The sequence below is a fragment of the Hemicordylus capensis genome, chromosome 8 (assembly GCF_027244095.1).
Source record: "Hemicordylus capensis ecotype Gifberg chromosome 8, rHemCap1.1.pri, whole genome shotgun sequence".
NCBI classification, from domain to species: domain Eukaryota; kingdom Metazoa; phylum Chordata; class Lepidosauria; order Squamata; family Cordylidae; genus Hemicordylus; species Hemicordylus capensis.
Window position 1 is genome coordinate 10,264,078 of NC_069664.1, and position 24,689 is coordinate 10,288,766.

Below are 24,689 nucleotides of genomic sequence, written 5' to 3' on the forward strand. Positions count from 1 at the left end.
ATAACCTCTGGCTATTGGCCACTGTGGCTGGGGATTATGGGAGCTGTAGTCCAAAAAGAGCTGGGGGGGGGCCACAGTTGAGCAGGCCTGAGTCTACACTGACTGGCAGCAGCTCTCCAAGGATTCAGGCAGTATTCTCTCTAATTTTTTTCACCTGTGTCCGGAATGAGTTGTGTTCTGGGTAGCACATGTGCGCGCATGTGCATTCAGAGTGAGACCTTCCTGATTCAATCTGAGCGGGATCTAAAATCAACGGAGTAGACATCAAGAAAATGTGTGAGTGTGCGCAAGTGGGCACGCCTTGGAGGGAACAGTGGTTTCAGGTCAGAATCAGTGTTCCCTCTAAGGCGTGCGCATGTGCAAACGCACGTAAGTTTTTTGAAGTCCGCGCAGTTCATTTTCGCCCCTGCTCAGGATGAATCAGGAAGGCCACATTCTGAATAGATGTGTGTGCACACTGCCTTGGTACTGCCACTCAGAACAAAGGTCATTCTGCACAGAGATGGGGGGGAAATTAGATGGCACATTGGTAGGAATCGTTCCCAAACCTACCTGGAGATGCTGCCAGGTACTGAAACTGGGACCTTCTGCATGCAAAACAGAGCCTCTGCCACTGAGCTACGGCCCCATCCCCTGGGAGCTGTCGTCCAACAACTTCTGGAACCCAAGACTAAGAACTCCGGCCACAGAGCAACACATAAAACTATCCCCTCTCTTAAGAGGCTGTCTTGCTCAGAAATGTCACACCAGCTAGCCCACAAGTCAAACTGCACCTCTGCCTCCAGTTTCCTTCCATTCCTTTCTACACCTGGCTCTTTAAAAGTTACTGTTTATAAAGCAATAGCAATACCACTAAGTGATTTTAGAGTTGCCAGCCCCTAAAATAAAATGAAAAAACTACCTGGATAGTGCCAAGAGGAAGGGGCGGAGAGGCCAGGGTGGGTCTAGAGGTGGAAGCAGCAACGGATGCCAGCAGGTGTTGGCAGGCTCGGGAGTGGAGACAGTGCAAAATCCATCTCTGCACCCAAGTTCGACAGCAAACCAAAAAGGAGGAGAACTGGCCCCTTACTTTTTCTTGGCCACAAGCCCAAAAGCAAATATACCAGTCATGCTGGTTTTATTCTGGTTAGGTGCACTCTGCAGAGGGATATAAGCAGAAGGTAGGTCCCTGCCCCCAAGGAGTATCCAAACTCAGCGGAAGTGTTCCACTTGATTTTGTTATTTGCTGTCATCTTCATCACCAGCAACCCGGCCAGGGCAGTGGGAAGGGAGACACAAGGGAATTAACCAGCCTTAGCGGCAAGTCCAAAAACCATGTGCTGGTTCTCACAACCGATAATTGGGTAGGAAGAGCAGCCAGCCAGGCTCCAGAGGAGGAGAGCTGGTCTTGTGGCAGCAAGCATAGATTGCCCACTTTGCTAAGCAGGGTCTGCCCTGGTTTGCATTTGGATGGGAGACTACATGTGGGCACTGTAAGATGTTCTCCTTCAGGAGTGGGGCTGTAACTCAGTGGTAGAGCACCTGCATACCTGCAGGCAGAAGGTTCCAAGTTCCCTCCCTGGCAGCATCTCCAAGATAGGGCTGAGAGAGACTCCTGCCTGCCACCTTGGAGAAGCCGCTGCCAGTCTGTGCAGACAATATTAAGCTTGATGGACCAATGACCTGACTCGGTAGAAGGCAGCTTATGTTCCTGTGTTCTCCAAGCTTCATGAGCCCCTGAGAAACAGTCCTGTGTCAGCAGAAACCGAGGAGGAAGGAGGGGGAAAGGATTGTGTGTTAATCGTGATCTAGGCAGGACGTGCGTTTCTTCCACCCTCGATACAGCGCTGGGTACACCAGGGGAGCTGCCTGCCTGCCTGCCACTGGCCTTCCCAGATTGCGCCAAGCACACGGTCACTTCTCCCTCCTCACCTTTTGCCAACACACAAACTCTTTCTCGGGAGCAGGCACGGGGTCTGGAGCCTGGTGAGACGCTCCTCCTAGCCAGCTTCTGGCCATCGCCTCGCGTGTTTTTCGATCCGGGCCGAAAGCCACCACTGCTCGCACCAAAAAGCACAGCCTGAACGGAACCAGCTCACCAGGATCTCTCGATCCAGCGGCAGGCAACGCCCCACCCTCGGTGACCGTGGGCTCCCCTTTCTTCTGACTTTCCTGTGGCTTAACCACTTCCTGCCTTCCAAATGAGGCCAACACTGAGTCAGCCCCTTGAAGGAAGGAGGCATGGGGGGGGCGTGCAAGGGACGACAATAAAACTTCTTTAAAAGCTGAGCTAGTTTCCTCTTTCCAGTGTAGTAGCCAGGATTGCAGCTGGGCCTCCCTCGAGCCCTGGGAATTCACACCATTGACCAAGAACGGCTGTGGTCACGTCTTCCTCATCTTCACGCTCCTGGCCATACTCAATCCTCTCCCCACCCTTAAAGGAGGCAGGGAGGGGAGCGATGTCTTAACTTTTTTTAAGGAAGAAAGGGGAGGGCGCAAGGATTGAGTTTAGAAACCCAAGGATTCCCCAGTGTTCCTTGTAACAGAGTTTCCCAGATGTTGCTGACTACAACTCCCATAATCCCCAGCTGCAATGGCCAACAGTGTTTCCCAGATGTTGCTGACTACAACTCCCATAATCCCCAGCAGAAATGGCCAAGTGTTTCCCAGATGTTGTTGACTACAACTCCCATAATCCCCAGCTGCAATGGCCAACAGTGTTTCCCAGATGTTGCTGACTACAACTCCCATAATCCCCAGCTGCAATGGCCAAAGGCTGGGGATTGTGGGAGTTGTAGTCTACAACATCTGAGAAACCTTGTTATAGGGAAGGTGGACACCCTGCAATTTTAAATGCGAGGCAGCTGGCTGCTATCACTCAGCTGTCCTTCCTTGGCAAAAGCTAGCACCAATCCAGACGCCACTCCTTGCCATCTTCCAGGCATCACCGGATTCTGCTTTAGAAGTCTTGGGAAGCAGCAGGAGCCTGTCTTGGTGGTGGTGGGTAGTCAGTGCCACACCCAGCATTTGTCACTCACCCCAAATAAGACAGACAAAGGAAGCCATCCCACTCACGTAGCAGAAAGCCACAACACATGGCTTGTCCAGTCAGAGAAGTAATAGTGACTACACAGGTCCACAGCCACCGAATGGAGCAGCAGGGAAATGGCTTGACTTCCAAGCCAGAGGTTGCCGGTTCAAATCCCCGCTGGGATGTTTCCCAGACTATTGGAAACACCTATATCAGGCATCAGCAATATAGGAAGATGCTGAAAGGCATCATGATCTCAGACTGCGCGGGAGATGGCAATGGTCAACCCCTCCTGTATCCTACCAAAGAAAAGCCACAGGGCTCTGTGGTCGCCAGGAGTCGACACCGACTCAACGGCACACTTTACCATTACACAGGTCCACATCTCATACAGGAGTCTGAGATACCAGTGTTGCCACAGCTGCGTCATGAACCACAGAAGCAGAACTCTAAAGAAGAAACCCTGGCATTGAGACTCTGTGCTTTGGCATGCACGTTTCATTTCGTTTGGAAGAACAGAAGAGGCTAGCCCTCATGTTTGCTGGGCAGCTTTTCTGGGGTGGCCAAACATAGGACTTCACTAACTGGTCTCTCTCCCTGGCCTCCACTGGAGGCAAAACCTGCCATCTACAGGGAGGGCTTCTCTCTCATTATGCCAGCCCTAGCTTCCCTCCAAGAATCCCTATGCAACACCCATGTTCTCGCCCAGCTTTCGCTCATTTCAACGGCGCTCCTAGGAACAGAGGAAGCAGCCTTATACCAGGTCAGATCCTTGATCCATATAGCTCAGTACCAGCGACCCTGGCTGGCAGCGGCTTTTCAAGGTTTCAGGCAGGAATCTTCCCCAGTCTTGCCTAGAGATGCTGGCAGGGACTGAGCAGCAGATGCTCTGGCACAGAGCTACAGCCCCATCCCCTAAGGGCTTAGAACCGAGTGTGCTCACGAGCAGTCTCCCATCCAAATACAAATTAGGGCAGGCCCTGCTTAGCAAAGGGGACAACTCACGCTCGTCACTACCAGACTAGCTCTCCTCCCCAATTAAGAACATAGGAAGCTGCCTTATACTAAGTCAGAGCCTTGCTCCATCTAGCTCAGGGGTTCTCAACATTGGGTCCACAGATGTTGTTGGACTTCAGATCCCATTATCCCCAACCAAAGGCCACTGGGGGATTATGGGAGTTGAAGTCCCAACCAAAGGCCTGGGGATTATGGGAGTTGAAGTCCAATAACATCTGGGGACCCAATGTTGAGAATCCCTGATCTAGCTCATGGTTGTCCGCCCTAATTGGCAGAAGTTCCCCAAAATTTCAGGCAGGAATCTGCCCCAACGCTACCTGAAGATATGCCAGGGATCAAACCTGGGACCTTCTGCATGCAAAGCTCTACCACTGAGCCCCTAAGGGGAAGATCTCGCAGCAGGCTGCACTCACACGGAGGCACATTTGAGTTTTCCATTTCCAGCATCCAAGTATCTCTGGGGGACTTTGCCACCCATCAGAGACGATCACCCTGCTACCATGTACAGGATCCCCCATAGAAGAAAACGGCAAACCAGGAACCCACCATCTTATCGGGCAATGGAGATTCCCATTCCAACTCCCTTTTGCACCCAAGTGACCCTACAAACATACAAACAATAAGCAGCGTTTGGAGCAAGTTCAGGGAGCGGTTAACCCCAAACAAGCGGTTGGGCAAGCGAAGCTCTTCGCGTGACGCACCTCCTTTCTGCACGAGGGACAGTATGGTTCGAATTATGCTAGTTAATTGGGAGTCAATCTGTGAATCATCCGGCCTTGTGGCAGGGACAGTCACTTGGCTGTGATGATATTCTGGTCCCTTCCAGATCCAACATTGCAGGCAAAGATGGTGGGAATTTAAGTCCAACCACGGCCTCTGCTTGGCCACCCCTGTCCGAGAGCCGGTTCTAACGGGGGTGTGCCTTCACTTCTCTTTTGGAAACTGTTAGAAATCTGATTTTGCCCGTGAATCTATTAACTAACAATCTATACTTTATCTACAGAGTTCTCTGCCATGGGATGTTGGCCATCAGCCTAGAAGGCTGGAGCTTAGGCAAATTCATAGGAATGTAGGCAGCTGCCTTATACAGAGTCAGACCATCTAGCTCAGTATTGTCTACACAGACTAGCAGCAGCTTCTCCAAGGCTGCAGGCAGGAGTCTCTCCCAGCCCTATCTTGGAGATGCTGCCAGGGAGGGAATTTGGAACCTTCTGCTTGCAAGCAGGTAGATGCTTTTCTCAGAGTGACCCCATCCCCTGAGGGGAATATCTTACAGTGCTCGCTCACACATGTAGTCTCCCATCCAAATGCAAACCAGGGCAGACCCTGCTTAGCAAAGAGGACAATTCATGCCTGCTACCACAAGACCAGCCACTTAATGGCGCCACGGGAAATGATTTGACGAGCAAGCCCGAGGTTGCCAGTTCGAATCCCTGCTGATATGTGTTTCAGACTATGGAAACACCAATATCAGGCAGCAGAGATATAGGAAGGTGCTGAAAGGCATCATCTCATACTGCGCAGGAGGCAGCAATGGTAAACCCTTCCTGTACTCCACCAAAGACAACCACAGGGCTCTGTGGGCACCAGGAGTTGACACCGACTCGACAGCACAGTTACTTACCAGAAGACCAATTCTCCTCCCAATCACGGAGGTCTGGTCTATCAATGGCTACTAGTTTTGATGGCTGTAGGCTCTTTCCAGGCTCAGAGACAGGATGCCTCTGAATAGTATGTTGTCATAGGAACATAGGAAGCTGCCATATACTGAGTCACACCATTAGTCTATCTAGCTCAGTATTGTCTTCACAGACTGGCAGCAGCTTCTCCAAGGTTGCAGGCAGGAATCTCTCTCAGCCGCATCTTGGAGATGCTGCCAGGGATGGGAACTTGGCACCTTCTGCTCTTCCCAGAGCGGCTCCATCTCCTGAGGGGAATATCTTCCAGTGCTCACACTTCTAGTCTCCCATTCATATGCAACCAGGGCAGACCCTGCTTAGCTAAGGGGACAAGTCATGCTTGCTACCACAAGACCAGCTCTCCTCTTGTCTGTGGGCTACCCAGAAGCTTCCAGCGGGCCACTGTGGGAAACCAGGTGCTAGACTACACAGGCCTTGGGCCTGATCCACTACGGCTGTTCTTGCGTTCTTAATCAAATGGATTTAATGAGATAAATACAAATCACATAAACTTGTGTGTGCACACGCTTGCATGTGCATGCGCATGTTGTCTAAAATCACTTTGTTTGTAGCGCCTGTATATTTGATGGTCTGATTAACTCTTTTGTGCTATTTTAACGGTGTTTGTCTCTCTGCGTTTCAAAAACAAATGACATTTTAAAAACCTCAAGGACTGTGCATGTGTAAATGGCGCATCACAGACCCAAGCCTGCACATTTCTCCACCCGCCATGGAATGCAGAGTCTACACACGTCAGCCAGCAGCACCGGGCACTGCTAGCATTTGCTGGAGCTCATCAAGAGGACAGGGCCAGAACTCGGCACGCGAGTGGGGGAGTGCTGGAAAACACCAGATGAGGGAATATTTAGAATTCAACACCAAGGAGGGCAATGGGCGTTGCAGCTGCGGTTGTTTTCCATTAAGGGAAACAGGAAGCATCCTCCCTGCCAAGGTCCCCGGAGGCAGAGAGGTCATGGCAAGAGACAGATATAAATGGATTTCCGGAGAAGGAAAAAGTAAGCCGGCCAGTGGGCTGTGGGAATGGCCGGGCGCTTGACCAGGAAGCCCATCCCACCAAGTCAAGCGGGAACACAGCCGGAAGAAGAACTAATTTCAGATCCTCACCTTCACTATTGATAGGAAAGGAAGCACTTAGGAGGGAATTGTTGAGTCCAGGCTAAGAATAGTAAACAAGGGAGGGTCCCCAAGGATCCGACATATCCAGAACCAGAAAGCTGAATCAAGGCCATGGAGGAACACGTGAAGCGAGAAAATAAATGTGCTCTGAGCATGTGCAGAGTGCATCCCCACCAAATCTGGGTTACGGCAGCAAAGCTCAGGCCAAAGGGTGCAACAGCAAGAGGGGCTTGATCCTAAAGCCTCTGTTTTGCATATTAACTCTTGCTGTCCTTCCAAAATATTGAGCTCAAATTTTTCTTTTCGGTAATCACACCACACATGGTTTTCTCCCCATCACATCCCCTCCACCTGAATAGATCTGGGTGTGTTAAGCTTTTTGTTAATATATGCAGATTTAAAATAGCTCATTGCCTAATGCTAGCAGCTGCTTGGAAATTCAACTTCAGCTATAAAGAGCAAATGTGAGAATATAGGAACATAGAGAGGAAGACAGAAGCACTCAATAAGGTCTCCTTCAGACCAGCTCCATCACTGGGCTGCCTTCTCAAGAAAGGGTTGATCCTTATTTATTTAACATATTTTTATACTGCCCAAAACTTACGTCTCTGGGCGATTTACAACAAAAAACCGGAAAAGTTAAAACATTAATTAAAACAGATAAATGACAACAGAGAAATCAAAACATTAGTTAAAATAACTAACAAAAAGTTAAAACATGACAACAATTTAAAACCTTAAAACAATATTTTAAAACAATGTTAAAACTATTAAAACAGTATTTAATTGAAAGACTGGGTGAAGAAATGTGTTCTTCACCCTTTAAAACCCTTTTTAAAAAATCGCCAGAGATGGGGAGGCTCTTATTTCAGCAGGGAGCACCTTCCAAAGCATCCTTGAGGTAGAAAAGGATGCACTCTTTTATACCTTGGGACTAAGACCCTCGGGAAATGTGGGTTCATCTGTCTGCTCAGCCAAAAACTCACTAGACACCCTTTAGGCACATGGTAGTGCTGAAGGCTAGCCACTGATCCCCTATTCCCCATGGTGCTAATCAGAGGAGTTGAACCCAACCAGTCAGACTGACTCTTGGGCATTCGCTTGTCTGAAAATGGCTTGCACTGGAGCAAAAGAAGAAATTCTGCTTCCATGCAACTGGGTGTCCAAAAGAAAAGTCAGTCGCAGTGGAAGAAGCTTCTGTCTTTTGCCATCTTTGGATCTGTGCCTGACATGGGCAGCAAACAGAAAAAGGGCCGTTGGCAAAGGGCTGAGAAGGTGCCCAGCACCAGATCAGGAATGAACCAGAATAAAGAGCAGGCAACAAAGAGTCCAAGATGAGCGTGTCCCATCCTGTTCCACGAACAAGAGGCCACAAGAGCTGGAAGGAACCATGGGGAGGCCAAGGGGAGGTGGGTTTCAGCACCACAGACAGCTCCACGAGACAAGTTGCTCTGATGGCAGTCAGAGGGAGGTAAAGGTAAAGTGTACCCTCAAATCGATTTCGACTCCTGGCGCCCACAGAGCCCTGTGGTTTTCTTTGGCAGAATACAGGAGGTGTTTGCCATTGCCTCCTCCCGCACAATATAAGATGATGCCTTTCAGCATCTTCCTATATCGCTGCTGCCCAATATAGTACCAGCGGGGATTCAAACCGGCAACCTTCTGCTTGTTAGTCAAACATTCCCCTGCTGTGCCACTTAAGGCGGCTGGTCAGAGGGAGACCGAGCCCTTAAACAGCCCTGAGTTCAGGCTTCCCCTGCTGGGCTCCAGCTCTCTTCCTGAGAGTGGAAACCTTAAAGGGGCAGACTTCTGGCAGAGAGTCGGCACTCTTCTTTGTTTCTATCTGGTCCTGCCTAGTCTGTTTCCGTGCTGGTGTGCAGATATGAGGAAGTGCAACGTATCAAGGGACCGGTTCCTCCAGGGGCTCGGGTTCCAAGTAGAGGCGCTCTTACACCTGGACTTCGGGGCCGAAGACCAGGACCTCCACTCCCCCTTGGGGCCCCCAAATCATCTTTAGTCTGTTCCTGGGCGGTGTGGTTTGTGCCCTCCGGAACCTATGTGTTATGAGCCAGCATGGCGTAGTGGTTAGAGTGCTGGACTAGGACCGGGGAGACCCGAGTTCAAATCCCCATTCAGCCATGATACTAGCTGGGTGATTCTGGGCCAGTCACTTCTCTCTCAGCCTAGCCTACTTCACAGGGTTGTTGTGAAAGAGAAACTCAAGTACGTAGTAAGGGCTCTGGGCTCCTTGGAGGAAGAGCGGGATAGAAATGTAATAATAATAATAATAATAATAATAATAATAATAAATGATGCTTAACTTGCAGCGGCAGGGGGTGTGTGCGCGTGTGCGCGCCTGCAAAGGCCTTTCGGCCCAGGCAACAAAATTACCTAGGTGCACCTCTGGTTCCAAGAACTCCATTTGGGGGGGCTTCAGACTTGGGGCTCTTTCGGATTTCTGGCCAGGTCTCAGGGCCTGGGACTACTCCTCTTGGCCCAGCTCCGTCAGGGCCAAACTCACAGTCACTAGCAAGGGTGAGGGTCATGAGAGGGCACCTCCTGGGTAGAGCAATACTTAGGTTCAGATGAGACATTACTTTAATCCTGGGCTGCACAACTTCAGCCCTCCTGCAGACATTGGACTACATCTCCCATCATCCCCGACTATCAGCCACTGCGGCCGGTTTGGTGGAAGTCATGGTCCAAAAACAGCCAGAGGGCCAAAGCTGGGTAATCCTGCTTTAAGCACACAGTTAAAAATGTGAAATAGCAGCTGGATCAGACCCCTGTAGATCGGGACCATGCTGGGGGCAGGCAGACCCTACTACAGTGATTCATGGTCTGGATGTTGCCCTCTGCTGCTGTTTGCCCTGTTAATTTCTCTCTCTCTCGCCACGTCTTGGTCCTGCCTGTCCATCTCTTGCTTCTTGGCAGTCACATATGGGATCTGACTACAAGTGTGAGCACTGCAAGATATTCCCCTTACAGGATGGGCCACTCTGGGAAGAGAATCTGAGGTTCCAAGTTCCCTCCCCAGCAGCATCTTCAAGATAGGGCTGAGGGAGATTCCTGCCTGCAACCTTGGAGAAGACGCTGCCAGTCTGTGAAGACAGTACTGAGCTAGATAGACCAATGGCCTGGCTTGGTAGAAGGCAGCTGCCTATGTTGATGTTCGTATGACGACAAGATCATCTCTGAACTGACAGACCAAAGCGCTCCATAAAAGGAAGGTCCCCAGGAACACCACAAAGGAACAGTCCAAAGTAGACCCACCCTAGAATGCTAGACCTTACTCCGGTTCCAGAATCTGACAATGGCAGGGATGATGGGAGTTGTAGTCCAACAACATCTGGAGAGCCTAATTGGAGAACCCCTGACTTAATAAAACCCATGTTCCCCCCAATCACAGCCCCCTTGGAGCCTCCTACAAACAGGGCCCACGCCCTGCCCACACACACCCCAACTCTGTAACTTGAGCATTGGCACGATCCATGCATGTTTGAACCAGCCCCAAATGGGTCAAGCAACATGTTTTACTCGGGCTGTTTACACTGGCAGCGTATAACAGAAATAGTTGAAATCTGCAGACACAGGAGGAGGCAATAGTGAATTGCAACTGCAGACATCAGCCTGGCCACTTACGAATGCAAAATACATTTAGGCAATTCTCAATTATATGCTGAGCTTTCTAATGCAAATATACTCAGCTGTTACAGTTAGATAGTGGCTTGCACAGTTACAGGTGCCTACGTGAAGGGACTAAAAGCATCAGCGTCTGAGCAGACAGTAACTCCGCTCTCTGAACGGAGGAGAATTAAATTTCAGGACACTTCCACTCCGGCTGACAGAGAGCTCCGTGTAGGAAAACGGCCTCTGCATTCTTTCACTGGTTTAAGCCCACCCAGTAGGGAGGAACCAACTTTTACTGAGATTTGGTGTCTAAAATAAAATATGAAGCTGTTTCCTGTTGAGTCAGACCCTTGGTCCATTGAGCTCAGTGTTGTCTGCACTGATCGGCAGCAGCTCTCTAGGGTTTCAGGCTGGAACCCTCAAAAATCAACCCAACCCCCCAAAAAATCCCCAACCCCCAGAAATGATCACCTGACCCTGGAAATTGCCCCCCCAAATAAAAAAAATGGTGCCACCAAACCATGAATACTTGGGTCACGGTTGGCAAGGGTGGTGACAATTTTCCATTGCGGACACGCAAATCCACGATTGGCAAACCTGCGACAGGTGAGGGACGACTGTACTTCTCAACAAATGTTCTCAAAGCAGTTTAGAGACAAGTACAAAACCATAAAGTGGTTCTCTAAACAGAAACCTAAGGTAGACAGCTACGAATACAACACATAATTATATACGAGAGCCAGCGTGGTGTAGTGGTTAGAGTGCTGGACTAGGACTGGGGAGACCCGAGTTCAAATCCCCATTCAGCCATGAGACTTGCTGGGTGACTCTGGGCCAGTCACTTCTCTCTCAGCCTAGCCTACTTCACAGGGCTGTTGTGAAAGAGAAACTCAAGTATGTAGTACACCGCTCGGGGCTCCTTGGAGGAAGAGCGGGATATAAAATGTAAAAATAAATATACCGCTTTTCAACAAAGGGTCCCCAAAGGGCTCACAATAAAAAAGCAACATAAGGTAGACCCCAGCAACAGCCACTGGAGGGATGCTGTGCTGGGGCTGGATAGGGCAAGTTGCTCTCCCCAGGCTAAATACAAGAGTCATCACTTTGAAAAGTGCCTCTTGGCCCAGTTAGCAGGGGTCTAGGCTAACAAGTTAGCAAAGCAACCTTGCAGCTCGCAAGGCAGCTCAAAATACAATGGATCAGAGCCAGACAGAACCCCAGACAAGCAGCCCTCTTCTCCCCCAGATCCTTGCAGTTCTGTCTCCTGCAATGCTCTCTGCCCGAGGCACACTGAGGTCTGGATTGCAAAGCTTTGACCAACCCCTGCCTCGGGCTAGGACAGTGATGATCTTCACTATTTTCCAAGCAGGGTTCACAAAAACCTTACACGGGAGAGCCAGTTCCCGGGAGAGCCAGGTCCCGCACCGTGCTGACCTCTGCACAGCATAGGCATCCGGGGTGGGGCCAAGGAGAGGCAGGTGCTGCCCACTGGATCCAGCCAGTCCCATTGGATTCAATGGGGCTTATTCCCAGTAACTGAGCACAGAATTGTAAGCTTTGCTCCCCACCCGCCCAGAAAGATTCCTGCAGAGGCCCATGTTAACTGCCCTCTTCTGAGGGCTGGGAGGGCCCTTTAAGAGAGAGGCGGCCCTCTCTTAAGAGCTCTAGGAGGAACATAGGAAGCTGCCTTATACTGAGTCAGACCGTTGGTCTATCAAGCTCACTATTGTCTTCACAGACTGGCAGCGGCTTCTCCAAGGTTGCAGGCAGGAATCGCTCTCAGCCCTATCTTGGAGATGTGCCAGGGAGGGAACTTGGAACCTCGATGCTCTTCCCAGAGCGGCTCCATCCCAAGAGGGGAATATCTTGCAATGCTCGTACATCAAGTGTCCCATCCATATGCAACCAGGGTGGACCCTCCTTAGCTAAGGGGACAAGTCATGCTTGCTACCACAAGCCCAGCTCTCCTCTCTGCCTAGGAAAGCCTAGGAAGGGCTGCCCTGGCCCTCCAAGAGCATGATGAGAATGGTCTCCTCTGCATGGTGCCAGGGTGCAGATAATTCCGCTCTGGCTGAAGCTTCACACAGGCCCAATCACAAATTAGTCAGAAAGTCACATTTAGAGTCAGTGGGGGCCACCCCTGGCCTCCGGGACCCTTCCAATAAAGAGCACTGCTCTAATCCTGACCTGCTTTTCTTCTCCATGATCTCAAAGTGCCCACAAGGGGTCACACAAAGGTTTCCAAACAGTATTTTGGAACCCAGGTTAAATTCTAAGGCTTTCCTTATTTGGCTTTGGTGCTGAACGGATTTAAAATACGATGACAAATATTTATATACCGCTTAGGGGAACTTTTGCTGGGAAATGGTCTATAAAGATCTGTCATCGTAAATACTCGCTGGCGTGTTTTAAATCTGTTCAGCACACAAGCCTAATAAGGAAATCATTAAAATTTAACCTGGGGATATTTCCACCACTAGCCCCCAGGCCTTACAGCACATAGGGCTAAGAGGTTAGACTTGGTAGCGTTCTAGTGAAATCTCAGAAGCACTGTCATCCACCAAGAAATCATTTGCTACCCAACAGCCCTGCTCCCCAGCTTCAAACGCCATAGCATCTTTGAAAGATCACAGGAGAGCTGGTCTGGTGGCAGCAAGCATGACTTGTCCCCTTAGCTAAGCAGGGTCTGCCCTGGTTGCATATGAATGGGAGACGAGAAGTGTGAGCACTGTAAGATATTCCCCTTAGGGGATGGAGCCACTCTGGGAAGAGCAGAAGGTTCCAAGTTCCCTCCCTGGCAGCATCTCCAAGACAGGGCTGAGAGAGATTCCTGCCTGCAGCCTTGGAGAAGCCGCTGCCAGTCTGTGCAGACAATACTGAGCAAGATGGACCAAGGGTCTGACTCAGTACATGGCAGCTTCCTATGTTCCATCTCGGCTTACACACAGGCCTCACTGGTGCCAACACAGCCCATCACCAAGAAAGAACATGATGCCGAGTTGGGGAACTGAAGACATCCGACTAGCCTCCTGCGCTGGCCAGAAAGATTCTGCCTAGCACAGAAAGCCAAAACCAACACTGCACGTCCAAATTAGAACCCGTCTCAAAGCCACTTCAGTCGCCTGCAAGCCTCACAACTGCTCCACCCCAAGACAGAAGCCACAGAGTGCAAATAAAAAGGGTGCTCAAGAGATCAAGGAGAACATTGGGTGGCCACCAGCCAGTTGGCAACCGACAGACACACAACCGAGGCCAGAGTGCATCCAACTTGGAGATGTGCAGCTCTCTCTCGCTCTCTCTGATCCTGCCTTGAATCTAGAAATTTGAAAGAAAACAAAAACCACTTCCCTCATTTTTTGACAAGCAAAGACGGAAGACATGCCGGATGCCCCCTTCTGGTGAGGAATATATGATCGCTTCACTGGTCAGCAAATCTGTAGTGAACGGGAGGGGAAACCCACATGCAAACTGGCAAGCACCCATCCAGGTGAGATAGGTAGGGGTCCTCATGGACATGCAAAGGGAGGTAGATCTGAGGAGAGTGCATAGCTATGTGGAGGGGTGGGACATTCCCACAGGGTTCCTCAACGTTGGGCCCCCAGATGTTCTTGGACTTCAACTCCCATAATCCCCAGGCCCAGAGGCCTTTGGCTGGGGATTATGGGAGTCGAAGTCCAAGAACATCTGGGGGCCCAACGTTGAGGATCCCTGCCTTAGGGGATAGAGCCAGAGCTCAATGGAAGAGCATCTGTCTGCTTGCAGGTAGAAAGTCCCAAGTTCACTCCCTGATGGCATCTCCAGGTTGGGCTGGGGAAGACTCCTGCCTGTGACCTTGGAGAGCGGCTGCCCGTCAATATAGACCAGGCCTGCTCAACTTCGGCCCTCCAGCTCTTTTTCAACTACAACTCCCACAATCCCCAGCCACAATGGCCAATAGCCTGGGAGGATGGGCGCTGCAGGCCAACATCTGCAGGAGGGCCAAAGTTGAGCAGCCCTGGCTGTGGACCATGCCAAGCTAGAGGGACCAGTGGTCTGACTTGGTATCCAACCCAGCACAGCATCCCTTCAGTGGCTGTTGCTGGTGTCTGCCTTGGCTTTCTTTTCACTTGTGAACCTTTTGGGGACAGGAGACCATTTTATTTTTATGTATTATTTATTTTTCACTGTAAACCGCTTTGTGAACTTTGGTTGAAGAACGGTCTATAAATATATAAATATTAGTGTTAATATAACAACACAGGCTCCTGGGAGGGGAATGTGTGTGGAAGAAGTGTGGAAGAAGGCCCTTGATCCCCCCCTCCGCTAATTTCTACAGCAGAAGATAATTCACTAGGCCACCATTAAAGTCCCCCGTGCCCACCTTTTGCAGAGTCCCCTGTAGATTTAAGAGGGAGACATGAAAGCTTAATCGTGTCAGTTTAGCACCAAAGGAGTGGTGTTGACACAAGGTTACAGCAAGAGGCTCTCATTAGGCCTCAGCCCAGCGTCTCTTAGCTATCAGGATCCCGTGAAGAGGACCTAAACTAATGTAATAATCCTGCAGTGCAAGCTCCCTAGAAGAGAGACAATTAGGGGATCTGAAGAGGAAAGGAGGAAACAAGGAGGAAAAGGCGAGTCCAGCGTTTCTCTCAGCCTTGCTAACCTATCGTGCACATGCAAGATCAAATGCTTCTGCTCCCAGGTCAACTGATTCAGAACCACCACCACCACCACCACACACACAAAAGTTAGTTACAGATTAGACAACCTCACTTGCATGGAATGGAGGGGGAACCACCGTTTTCATCATTCTTGTTCAGGGTTTCTCAGCACTGGGTCCCCAGATGTGGTTTGACTACAAGGACCATCATCCCCTGCCACAACGGCAGGGGGTGATGGAAGTTGCAGTCCAACCACATCTGGGGACCCGGTGTTGAGAAACCCTGAACTTGTGGCTCTGGTTTTGAGTAACATAAGAAAAGCCCTGCTAGGTTCAACCAGAAGTCCAGCATCCTGTTGTTGATCACCAGATGCCCTCTGGAAACTCATAAGTAGAGTATGTTGGCCACAATGTTCCCCAGAGATAGACTGCTGCTGCACAGGGAGGTCCCATTTGGCTATTGGGCACAATAGCCATCAATAGATCACTTCCTCCACAAACCAATTTTCACAAAAACCATTTAAGGTCATGGCCTTCACCATATCTTGTGACAGAAAGTTCCACCCGTCAACCATGAGTTGTGTGAAGAAGTACTTCCTTGTGTTTGCCGTCCAATAAACGCCAGTTCAAGGGAGAAACAAATGCCTGTTTAAGGGTGAAATAACTCCCCTTAAGAGATTCCAGGCCTTTGTCTGTCTTCTGCCTGTGGGCATTGTGGTTCTCTGCAAAGGCTGCCAACTTTTCCACTGACCTCTGGCCCTGCACGGCATGAAACCAGTTTCTTCGACAGACATTAGCAAAATATCACGTATACCTCCATGCTCTGAAAAACAGCTGCCGTCTTCTACATATGAAGCTGTAAGAACACAAGAGCACAGCAGACAGGGCTTCCCCTGGGCAGTTGGCAACCCCACTTTCCTATGTGCCAGCTTGTGCCACTTCTGTAATCCAATGGCACGTCATCAGGGAAAGAGAGGAGGCGGGAGAGAGACTAGAGCGATTTGGCAAATTCGGACTGGAGAGCAATTTAAAATAAAAAGCAGCATTGAAGGCTGTAGCCTCCCTGCCTTTGTACCGATGTAAACAAGCCCTGGGGAGCTATTTGCGTTTCAGAATTACTTAAGAGAGAAAAAGAGGGAGGAGAAAGAATAGAACATAAACAGGGGCGGGGTGGGGGGGGAGGATACAGGTTGAGAAGAAAAGGAACCCAGATGGCGGTGTGTACACACAAGCTCGTGAACACAGCCGGGCGCTTTTTGTGCAGTTTTGTTTTTAAAAGTGGACCAGCCCAGAAGGCTCTCCAACTCAGGTCCCCAGATGATGTCGGACTACTACTCCCATCACCCCCTGCCACAAAAGGGATGATGGGAGTTGTAGTCCAGCAACATCTGGGAGAACCTCCAGTTTGACACTTCCCAGGGAGTGCAACTCAAGTGTTTGCTGACAGAAGCAGAGGGAAGATTTCTGCTTTTGTCAAGAGCCTGGGGGGGGGGGGAGAAAATGAAAAAGGTGTCAGGAACAGGAGCAAAAGTGATCTGGAAAATGATGAGGGAGGCAAGGAAAACCTCAGCAGCTGAACATTTGCAAGCAAATGTCTGCTAAAATCATTTTCAAAGGGTTTGGCTGCCAGGTCTTGTTGGATTCAGAGCAGCTGGGCTGAGAGGCCATCCCCTCCCTCCAGATCCACCTGTGGAAGGGAAAGAGGTGCACAGCACCGTCTGCATTTAATTCTGCATGCCTAGGTAGGCACCGGAGGCAGTGGGGCTTGCATCGGAGTCAGCACCAACGGGCTCGGTCTGCAGTTCGATGCACACTTGGGTTCCAGTCCCACTGCGTTCTGCGGGCCTGACTTCTGAGTAAAGGATCGTGACGCATGAGTCCCGCTGCCAAGTGAGGAAAGGGGGAAAGTGCCCCAGGCAAGTACTAGGCTGAGATTTTGCAGCGCGCTTGAAGAGTCACCAAAAGAAACTTGATCCGGAGCAGAGCAAAACACACACACACAAACACACCCCAGCGCGCACACACAAAAGAGAGTTCAGGGAGAAGGAGGAGGAGGCGAAAACCACCACCACCACCACACAAAAAAATAAAAAATCCTCACAGCTGTTTCTCTCTGGCTTAAGAAGCAAACAGGCCCCGCAGAAGGGAACAAACCGACAAACTTTGGTGCCAACGCAGGCAGGCAGTAGCAATCCAAACGCCAAAGTGCGCACACACCCCAAGTCCTCCCGAGAGCAGTGGGGCTTACTCCCGAGAAAACCTGTCCCAGGCTCAGACCCACGTTTCCAATAACACTGGGGGCGGGCGGGGCGGTGTTAAGGCAAAGCACAGGCTTGAGAGAGAGAAACAGACTTCCCCTTAGAGTGTTGGACCAGCAAGACCCGAGTTCGAATCCCCATTCAACCATGAAACTCACTGGGTGACTCTGGGACAGTCACGCATCTCGCTCTGGACTCCTCGGAGGAAGAGCAGGATATAAATGAAATAACTAAATCTAGCAACAGCCCTGTAGTGCCCCGGGGAGAAATGTACTGACCAGCCCGCTTGGCCAATGCGACCCACTGGATCCCAGTAGAGAGCGAGGGGGGAGGAATACAGGCACCCTCGGAGTCCGCTTCGAAAAAGTGAAATCTCTCTCCCCACACACACACACACACGACTGCTTCCAGCCAGAAATCCCGCCCTGCGATGTGCGCGCAATTTTACGCACACTGGGACTCGAATTCGCACTCAAGTGGGTGGAAATCGGGTCCATCAACGACTAGGATGCCGGAGGCAGGACCGTGAGGGGAATAGGGACGCTTTTATTATCTGTCTGAGGCTGCAATCCGAAGCAAGAATTACCCAGGAGCAAGCCCCCTTGAGCTTCGTGGGGCTTCCTCTCGAGTAAGCACGGGCGAGCTGGCCAGTGTCTACTCAGAAGCAAGCCCCACTGGAGCCAATGGGGCTGACTCCTAGGTAAGAGCGCGCAGCCCGCGTTGCCACGCGCGCCTGCCTCTGCTCTGACGACGGGGCACGCACGGCGAGTGTGTGTGGTGGGGGTGCCTTTCTTTCTTTCTGGTTGCCACCACGGGCGAGCAGGAGCCGAGCCCTCCTCGGCACACACACACACACACACACACACAAATGGATCCCCGGCGGCAAGGTAAACATTGAGCGAGGCGAGGCTGCCAGACAATGGGGAGGGGGAGGGAGACGCGCGAGCGGGGCTGCCTCCTCCAGAATCCGGATCCCGCTCCGAATTGGCCACAATGCCTTCGCCAGCCGCCCTCGCCCACCCCCGCGCTCTCACCTCTCGGCAGCAGCAGAGCAGCTCCTCTCGGCTCTTGCGAGGCCCCCGGCACGGAGCAGGAGGAGAGCCCGAGCCAGCAGCAGCAGGACAGCGCGCAGCGCGAGCAGGAGCAGTCCCGGGGGTGCCTGCGAGGAGTTGGGCTCCCAACGAGGGCGGGGATGGCAGGCAGGGGAGCACCACGCGGCGAGAGAGGCGCCCTCGGCGGCTGGCTCGGCCGCCCCTACCCAGAGATGCCCGCGGGGGCTGCCCAAACTCCCAGCGCGGACGGAGCTGCTGCCGCCACCGCCGCTTTGCTCGCCCTCTCGTCTCGACTGCGCTCTGCGAAGCCGCCGCCTTCCCCGCCGAGGTCCCCCCGCCTCTTCGCTGCTTTCCTCCCTCCCTCCCTGCTCGCTCTCTCCTCCTTTCCTTGACGTCAGGCCCCGGGGCTGGGGGCGGGAGCAGCCGCGGAGAGCGCGCGGGCCTCCCCCGCCGCCAAGGAAGGGGCGCGCCGCGCGCAGGCTAGCTCGCCGCCGCCTTTTGGATTGGAGAAGCCCCGGCCAGCCCCGTCGCCCCGGAGGGCCAGCAGCAGCCAGCCAGCGCGCCCTAAGGACTGGAGGGGGGGGTGTGGGATAATCAGATTAGGGCAACCCAGCCTTGGACCCGTTTCATTGTTTAAATCGCACGCGGCAGGCAGATTTGGAGCCGGAGAGCCGCCCCCGCCTGTATGCTTGCCACAACGGGGGAAAGGGGACGGGAACGCCGCTCTGTGCCGCGCGCGTGTGGAGCACTGCCCCCTACTGGACAGAAGCGCCGGCTCTTGTGTGTCCTACCTAGCCCTCGCACTGCGGAAGGAGAGTTTCCTTCCCTACCCATTACATTTCTTGCGCGCGCGCATGGGTGAGCAGACTTGAGCGGGAGAGAGGCGGTCGGGCCGTGGGAAGCATGAATCGCCCCCTATGCTAAGTAGGGCTCGGCTTGGTTTGCATTTGGATGGGGGACATGTGAGCACTGTCTGCTGGAAGATATTCCCCTTAGGGGTTGGGGGCCGTATCCCCGAGGTAGAGCATCTGCTTGAATGCAGAAGGTCCCAGTTTCGATCCCAGGCAGGCAGCAGCATCTCCTCCAGATAGGATTGAGAGAGACTCCTGCCTGGAATCTTGGAGAGCCACTGCCAGTCAGTGCAGACAATACTCAGCTAGATGGACCAATGGCCTGACTCGTGTAAGGCAGCTTCCTGTGCTTCTTGTGGGAGATCTGTGTGGTTTACTAGAAGGCCTGAGCAAAGGCAGGTGCATTTATAGTCCCAGGGTGTGATCTTGGGGCATGTGATCTAGCCAACTTGATGAAGCTAAAAAGGCTGGTCAGTGTCTGGGTGGGTAATTGACATCCCACAAAAGTCTCTTTGAGTTCCATGATGGGAGAAAGAGGGTGTCAAATAAAGAGTGTGCCATGGGGACAAAGCCAGTGACCTGTCCTACTCCATGAACTGGGATGATCTACAAATACAAGTCTGAATTGGAGTTGCTTGCTACAGACACGGATTCTGACAACCCAGTTTAGCAGGGTGGAAAGCCTTTTGTGGCAATTCATAGACAATTGGGAGTCATCAACCCTCCTCGGCTTGCTGCAGATTACCCAGTAATCTCGCAGGAGATCCTGATCTACCTTCCACCCATCTCAGATTTAGCGTCTGAATTTCAACTAGAGTGGCACTTGGATACTGTTTTCTCTGCCAAGATTAGAGTCTGACATCCTGACCAATAATCCTTTGTGTTTCTAAATGCACAGAGTCAAGGCACTTCACATGCCTTACCTTCCAACAGTTCTGTGAGGAAGGCCACTATAATTATGTTGTTTAAAAAGGTTTTGCCCCACCTTATTAGATTAGTGCGAACAGTTCATACAATTGCACTCCTCCTAAACAGCATAAGGAGAGTATTTTGAACAGGAGGAAGACTAAACCGCTGCAGAAAAATCAAACTGAAGGAATAACTGGAAAAAAATAAAAAGACCTTTGCCTGTCAGCAAAATGGGTTTTAGACTGTAAGCTCCTTGGGGCAGGGCACTGTTGTCCAGTACTTTGTAAAGTGCATAGATAGATAGATAGATAAATAAGAGGAGTGTGCCGGATCAGACCAAGGGTCATCCAGTGCATGGTTTCTTATCCTTGGGTCCCCAGGTGTTGATGGACTACAACTCCCATAATCCCCAGTCAGGTCCATTGTGGCTGGGAATGATGGGGGTTGTAGTCCATCAACATCTGGGGGCCCAAGGTTAAGAAACTGATCTAGTGCATATATCATAGCAGCGATATAGGAAGGTGCTGAAAGGCATCATCTCATACTGTGCAGGAGGAGGAAATGGTAAACTCGCCCAAGGACAACCACAGGGCTCTGTGGGTGCCAGGAGTTGACACCTACTTGACGGCACAATCTTTCCTTTCTTTATGCAGCATAGTCTCTCCCCTCACCCCCATGAGCTTCCTTTTTGAGGGGTGGCACCCCACCTGTGGCTTGGCTCTGTCTCCCCTGCTGTCACAATTGGTGAAGTGGTTAGAGAGCTAGACTAGGACCGGGGAGACCCGAGTTCAAATCCCCATTCAGCCATGAGACTTGCTGGGTGACTCTGGGCCAGTCACTTCTCTCTCAGCCTAACCTATTTCACAGGGTGGTTGTGAGGAGAAACTTAACTATGTACACCGCTCTGGAGGAAGAGTGGAATATAAATGTAAATAAATAATAGAAGCAGCTATCTCATTCTGGGCATATCTACATTACAGGCTTGAACTAGGTTAGCATCTTCTTTCCCCAGCCAGCTCTGGAAAGTTTAATGCTGTGAAGGGGACAAAGGATCATCCTCAGCACCCCCACCAAATCTCAGTTCCCTGGAGATTAGAGAGATTTTTTTTTTTTAAAGAACAACTAGCAGTAATGTGGATGTGCCTATTGTCTTGTGGTAGGGCTGTGTCTGCTTTTGCTGCCTCTGATCTGCTTTCCACAGCCGCTGCCATTCCAAACAATACCCTGCGGATGTCTCTCAACAGTTGCACGAGAGGCTAGAACTGATCCTAGAAGTTCCCCGTCTCTCTATTAGGGTGGCTGTTAAAAACAGAGGCGCTGGGCAGGCCCGTAGCCAGCTGGTGGCATGGTGTGTACCTGCCACACCAAAAAATTCTCTTTCTTCCTCAGCCTCACTGACTGTTTTCATTGAACATTTTATAACCTGCCTCCCCTTACTTCTGCAATTATTATTATTATTATTATTATTATTATTTACATTTTATATCCCGCTCTTCCTCCAAGGAGCCCAGAGTACTACATACTTGAGTTTCTCTTTCACAACAACCCTGTGAAGTAGGTTAGGCTGAGAGAGAAGTGACTGGCCCAGAGTCACCCAGCTAGTTTTATGGCTGAATGGGGATTTGAACTCAGGTCTCCCCGGTCCTAGTCCAGCACTCTAACCACTACACCACGCTGGCTCTCTCCCATTCCAATTTTTTTTTTTTTTTTTTTGAGGCTGGTTACAGGCCTGGCGCTGAGCTATTAGCAGCTGTGACACAAGCAGAAAAGCCAACAGGCGGAACCTTTTGCATCCTCTCTTCTTAGTGTCCAGGAAACATCACCTGTTGACATGCTGCCTGTTGTGCTGAAAAAGACACAGAGACCCTGTGCCAAGGGAAACAAAGGGCTGTGATCTTCATCCACCCTTGCTCTCTTTCTGGTGGCCTGCCTTTGGGGGCTGCTAAGCAGAAGACGCCCGGAGCCAGTACAGGGCAACCCCCAGAGCAACAATGAAAGCCTCCTGGTACTGCAGGTTGAAGCCTCTTCAGATGTCTGCTTCCTTTTTTCTTTTTCCTTAGCCCAAAGCTAAGCAGCCTGTTGTTTCTTCCGGGCCTGTCCTTTGGTCTCCCCCTGCATCAGAAGCCACCATGCCACAAAAGGGACTGGGAGTGTGTGTGTGTGTGTGTACTTGCAGCCTCCGTGCTAGCAGAATCAGAGAAACCAGTTCCCCACTGCTGCAGACAGCTCAGTGTTAGTCACTGGAGCAGTCTGCGAGGATGCAGGGAGCGGGATGGGGGGGGAGAGAATCCACCACATACAATGAGAGGGTAATTGCGGCAGCTGGGAACGGCAGCCACAAGGCACCGTCTGTCTCCGTGGCTCCGACATCCGTTTAAGAGCAGGCAGGCAGGGTTTTACGTCCGCATAGCACCTTGCATCGGAGAGATCTGGATGAGCACAGCGTCAGTGTCACACTGAATTAGAGTCAGGAGAGCCGGGTCCTGGAGCGACAAGGAAAAGGAGGTGCACAGAGAGAAAGAGATGGCGATATCGCCCGTCACAAGATAGCAGCCTCATCGCAAGCCACTAAGGGCCACAGCAAGGGGCCCCCCAACCGTAGGCCCAATGTTCCCTCTGAGGCGTGCGCGTATGCACATGCTGACACATGGTTTTGATATCCGCTCAGTTGATTTTCGACCCCGCTCAGGCTGAATCAAGAAGGTCCCACTCTGAACGCACTGGCACACACATTGCCTTGAAACTGCTGCCCGGAACAAAACTCATTCCGCACGCAGGTGGGGGAAGTTAGCAAGAACATTGGGGGCCACTGATAATGTTGGGGAAGAGAAGTGGTTTTGTGATAGCAAGCAAAAGTTACCCCCCCTTTGCTAAGAAGGGTCTGCCCTGGTTTGCATTTGGATGTCAGCGCTGTAAGATACTCTCCTTCGAGGATGGAACCTAGGAAGCTGCCATATACTGAGTCAGAGGGTCCATCTAGCTCAGGATAGTCTACCCAAAATACTCAGCCCTTCTCCTCCGAACCATCCTCCTGGGCCTGTCAATGTCAACCCCCATTTCCCCGAGAATTAGGATCAGGAACTGAGCGGAGGATCCAGACGAGCTGAGCTGAAGTTCTGGGATAACTGACAAATTAAAAATTAAGAAGCCACCATCTCAGATGGCAGCCCCCGCCGAGAGATCTTTAAGACAGCAAATGTGAAATAGTTGATTTCTCCACAAAAGAAAAATAGGCAGCTAGTCACCAAGGAAGGTTTTTAAAAAATCCTCAAAGAGTTCCAAAAGGATCTTTCTAAACTAGGGTAATTCCAGATGAAGGGTTTAGTCCGAGATTCTCAACACTTCTTCACTCGTTCTTTGTGAGTGGGAGGGAGTCACATGACATCGCTCTCCGGTGGGCCGGCCTTTACTTTCCCTGTGCATCAGGAGTGCCATTAGGGGGTGGGCTAGGGTTGCCATAGTCAAGCTTCCCAAATCCAGGGGGGTCTCATTTGCATGTTATGCAAATTACACAACTAATTTGCATTTTTTTATTTATTTGACAGACTTGTATACTTTCCCTTCTTTCTCTGCCCTCCCATGTGATCGAATGCAGAATAAAATCCAGGCAGCACATTTGAAATCCATGTGAGAGCCAGCGTGGTAGAGTGGTTAGAGTCCCCAAATCCCCATTCAGCCATGAAACTAGCTGGGTGACTCTGGGCCAGTCACTTCTCTCTCAGCCTAACCTACTTCACAGGGTTGTTGTGAGGAGAAACTCAAGTGTGAAGTACACCGCTTTGGGCTCCTTGGAGGAAGAGCGGGATATAAATGTAATAATAATGATGATGATGATGTAAATCTGGGTGGAATTTAGCAGCCGGGGGGAGGAGCCAAAATCCAGGGGCTCCCAAAATTCCGGGGGATATGGCAACCCTACCTAGGGGGCATGGGCCTCCAATGATTGGCTCAGAGCCTTGAATCTCACAAGCCCCCTCTCTCCTTCGTGACCTCTTCCAGAAAGGAAGAGCAGTTGGAGGCACCTGCACAGAGCCGGGGAAGAGAGCTGCCGGCCTCACCTGGCTGCTCCCACCTTCATTGCAGCTGGGGATGCTGGGAGTTGTAGTCAACAACATTTGGAAATCCCTGTTAGGGGGAACACTGCCTCCCTTAAAGGACCCCCGGCCTCCGAATCAGCTTGAACGCTGGCATTCCGAACTGATTCGGTGCTCCAGAAAAGTGCATATCCCTAGTGTGCACACTGTTTAAACCAAGAAACTGGGCGTCAATAGAGGCCTGCTGCTGTGCTCTCTTGGTAATGTTTTCATTATTATTCCCCCTTAGCAAAAGGATGCTATTTAAAAACAATAACAGCAACAAGCGGAAATCCATAGTTAAAGCCTCCTCTGCTCCCAGGACAGAAACTGACATTAAGGATCCATCAAGAGAGGGAAATTGACCAGTAATTGACATCAGCATCCTTCAATTGTGCTCAACAGCAAGCACTAGGATAAGTGGAACCTGCAAA

General features: G+C 51.1%; 1 protein-coding gene across 1 annotated transcript in view; it reads right to left on the reverse strand.

The window, feature by feature from the left end:
- The window catches only part of SEMA4C (semaphorin 4C), a 74,379-nt gene extending 55,616 nt beyond the window's left edge, over positions 1-18,763 (reverse strand). The window contains exon 1 of the mRNA XM_053270145.1: positions 18,405-18,763. The gene's annotated coding sequence lies outside the window, so the exon portion shown is untranslated. The remainder of the gene's footprint in view (positions 1-18,404) is intronic.
- Positions 18,764-24,689: the final 5,926 nt, after the last annotated feature.